Source organism: Micromys minutus (genome assembly GCF_963924665.1).
Source record: "Micromys minutus genome assembly, chromosome: 30".
Lineage (NCBI taxonomy): Eukaryota > Metazoa > Chordata > Mammalia > Rodentia > Muridae > Micromys > Micromys minutus.
Genome location: NC_137965.1, coordinates 30656015 through 30660309, shown reverse-complemented (window position 1 = coordinate 30660309; position 4295 = coordinate 30656015).

Below are 4295 nucleotides of genomic sequence, written 5' to 3'. Positions count from 1 at the left end.
TTTGAGAACTGCTACAATCGTTTAAAGCCCGTCGGAGAACGATCTTTGTAGAAGGATCTTTGCTCTTTCTACAGAAAGCGTTGATACCAAGGCCAGCTCTGTGGAGGTCCGTGTACAGTAGGGTCTATAAACTCATAATGATTGGAGCTCCCATTGCCAGGCAGAAGATATTATGACAAACGTGCAAACTTGAAGTGTGGTTGGAGAAAAAGCAAGAGAGAGAAGATTCTGAGCCCAGTTGAGTAGCTCCGAGCAAGTTTTATTTGACTCCTTGTCCCTTTAGTTCCTTTTTTTGGCAATGAGAGAATAATGAGAAGAGAGACACTTAGCAGTTTGATTGATGGGCTAGACAGCAGAAGAAACTGCTTCAAGGGATGGTGAGATAGCTCCACACCTGCTGCCAAGCTTGATGACTTGAGTTCAATCCTGGGACACATGTAGTGGAAGAAGAAAACTGATTTCCTCAAGCTCTCCTCTGAGTGCCACACATAAGTTAAGAACATTAATTCTGAATTAAAAGTGGCTTCGGATCTGTGGGGCCATTTTAAGACACAGGTCCCTCATGTCTTTGCTGTTGTGCCTCTCCCTAGGGACATCCCTGGTGACCAAATCTTCATTTATTTAGGTATGTATGTATGCATGCATGTATGTATACATGTATGTATGCATGTATGCATTCATTCATTAATTCATCTTTTCAGGGAAGGGGTGCATTTTATCCCAGTGAGTGTTTCTTAAAAGAGCCTGCACAATTCAAAGCACACATGACTCAAGACTGATTCTGACAGACAGTAGTAGATATGGCTATTCTTCAGTTAAGGGGATACAACAGATAGCAAAGGTGCTTTACAAGATAGTTTTGATTACATATTCAAGTATAAATACCGGAAGCAGTTTTTAAATTTCAAAACTTTTTGTCATTAAGAAAATACCACTTGTGCCAGAGAAATAAATGGCTCAGCTCTTAAGAGCCCTGGCTGCTCTTCCAGAGGTCCTGAGTTCAATTCCCACAACCACATGGTGACTCACCACCATTCATAAGGGATCTGATTCCCTCTTCTGGTGTGTCTGAAGACAGGGACAGCATACTCACATACATTAAATAATAAATAAATAAATAAATCTTAGAAAAAAGAAAATACCAAAGTTCATCTTTTCAAATGTTCAAAGTAATATGTAGTAATGAAATACCTCTAAATTGACAATCACAGCTCTGTCTTTTTTGAATGTGTAGGAGTGTATTTTGTGTGTGCATGTTTGACTGTGCACGGGTGCATGTACGTGTGAAGGTGCATGGGTATGTGGAAGACCAAAGTTGATGTCAGATGTCAAGCATTCTTCGCCTTCATTTATCAAGGCAGGGCCTCTTGCTGAACCCAGAGATCACCATTTTGGATAGTCTGGCTAGTCTGCTTGTTCTGGAAAACCTTGTCTCTGCATCCCACACCACTGGGGACACAGGCAGGCTGTCATATTGACACGGCATTCACATGGGTGCGGAGGATCCAAATAGCAGTCCTCACACTGTCAGAGCAGATGTTTTATTTATCGGGCTACTTCCTTAGCTACTAGAAACTACACCTTTCTTGTGGCTCCACTCTACAACATAAAAAAAAACAATCCCTAAGAACTCAGGGGCACACTTTACTTAAAATCAACAGCCTGAACCTGGGGCAGGTCATTTCCTATTTCCCTTTCTGCATGCCTTCTGGGGATGCTTTTAGAAACTCTTTGAATAAAATTTACAGAAGGTGTGCTAAAGTTTAAATATATCTCCACCTTTATATTTGAAGGTGGAGAGTACTTGAGGGAGACATCTGGCTTTACTGAGAACTAAAGCTGCCTCTTTAAAGTGACTCTGCATTTTCTGTCTCCATTAGCTTATGTCCTGTGTTCTCCACACTTCCCAGAGAGCTGTGTTTCCAAGCAACAGCAGGGGTTTTTCCTACGTGGGTAGTTCCTTGAGGAGTCGGTACTGCAGGGCAAGGAAGTCTCTCTGTTATGTTGCATTAAAAACAGCACCAATAAGCAGGTCATGTAGTGACTGGTTGAGGGCAATTTATGGCGCCGCGAGTCAGCACCACGGACAGCGAACAGCGGGAAACGTTTTAGTCCGCACGCACTGCTCTGTGGTTCAGCACCACGGCTAGTGTGCCGCTGTCCGGCGTCACGTTACGACAATAGTTCAGCACCACGGACAGCACAGGTCCTTGGTTTCAGGACCATGGACACTCCCCAAAGCTGTTTGGCTCTGACCAACACGGAAGGAAAGCAGTTTCTTCTATGGTTAAGTGGGAGACTGGCTTTTCCCTTCACCCCCAAACCGGTTGGAACCAGGGACAGTTCATCTGCAAAAAGTTCAGGAGGTCAGACAGCGCATAGTCCACTGGCTCAGCACAACAGGCTGCCTTGATCAAACTGCAGCTTTTTTTTTTTTCTTTTTTTTTTTTTTTTGAGCAGCATTGGGGATATTTGTTTCCTTAAAGGATGTCTTGGACCACACCACGGAAGAGTAGGTCTGGATTTTCACTGCAAACAAAAACTGATACTACTTTATACCCTGCATGGCACTCAGTTGCATGGGCTCATAGCCCAGCTCTTCCTATAAAAGCCCTTGCTTTTATACCCCAATGCTATCTGCTTATCAACCTTCTCAGCTCCGCCAGTATGGTGAATCTCAAATATATTCACATTTGTCATCTAATGGTCACTGCACTTCAGGCCACCATTTCCTCTCACACCTGTCATTACAGGAGCCTCTTACACAATCTTTCCATCATGCCCCTTCTGCTACATTCCCCGCACAGAGGTTTTGGGCACACTTTCATAATGTAAATTAGAGTTCATCTCAACTCCTTGGTTCTCTGCTAGTGCTTCCCAAGCAACCCACAATCAAACTCAATGACCTTCCTGTGCTTTCAAGTCTCACTTCTGTGCCTTGACTAGCCTCTCTTCCCACATTTCCCTATTCCTTTGTAGCTGTATCGGTTCGTTCTGCCATGGGTTCTTATTTAATTAGCTCCTTCCCATCTTTTAGGTCTCAGTTCAAGTCTTAGATCTTCTCTGGGCTCTGGTAGCTCAGTGAAAGAGCACTTGTCTATCATGCATGAGGCCCCTACGGAGAGAAAGATGATAGATGACAACTATGTTGATAAGTAAGACTCTTAGGGTCACTGTCACACCGAACCTTGAGTTACATTTTATTACTTTGTGTATCTCTGTGTTCTTTTATCTTTGGAATGTACTCTTCTATCCCAGGAAGATGACTCAATGGGTAAAGCTAATTGTAGCCAAGCTTGGTGACCTGAGTTCAGTCCCTGGTTCCCACAAGGTAGAAAAAAGAGAACCAACCACATCAAGTTGCTCTCTGACTCTCATGCATACCATTCCATGCATATGTGTGCATGCACACACTCAATAAGTAAAATACATACTATGTGTATTTTAAAGGACATACATTTCATTGTTGGACCATAGATACTCATTGTCCTGATCACTAAGAACAAGATCTACCACATATCAATTGTTTAATAAATACTTGCTGAACAAATGTTTTAAATGAGTGATTGAATGAAATACTAGCCTTACATTGATCAGCCTGTTGTCAGTTATTTGTGAAACCCCAACAAGATGCTTGCAGGACTCATAACTTGGTTAAGTCATTGCCCAGGTTTTGGAGATTTTGTTGTGATTTCCAAGATCAAGCCATCCTCCTGATTTGATAATTCACTGGGAAGACTTAAGAACACCTTATAATGTGATCACCATACTCAGCAGTGATTTATCACAGTGGTAAAATACAATATGGCCACCAAAAGGAAAAGACTCATGGGAGTGAAATATTTTTACTTTGCTTCTTGGTACATTGTGTAACAACAGGGTAATGAGGAATATAGAACATAGCTAGGTATGGTGGCAAACACCTTTAACCCAAGCATTTGAGAGACAGAGGAAAGCTAATTTGTGTGTTTGGGGTCAGCCTGGTCTACATGGTAACTTTTAGGCTAGCTTCTTGGCAAGTCACTGTCTCAGAAAGAAGGGGAATGGAAAGAAAGCAAAGGGAAGACACACACACACACACACACACACACACACATGGAGAGAGAGAGAGAGAGAGAGAGAGAGAGAGAGAGAGAGAGAGAGAGAGAGAGAGAGAGAGAGAGAGAGAGAGAGCGCCCAGTGACGGAATCTATCACTCCAAGTAGTGGCATACAGCTGTGGTTAATCCATTTCCCTTTTATTTCCACTTAGGCCTTGACACACAGAACTCCCTTTTTGTACACTGGAATGTGGTT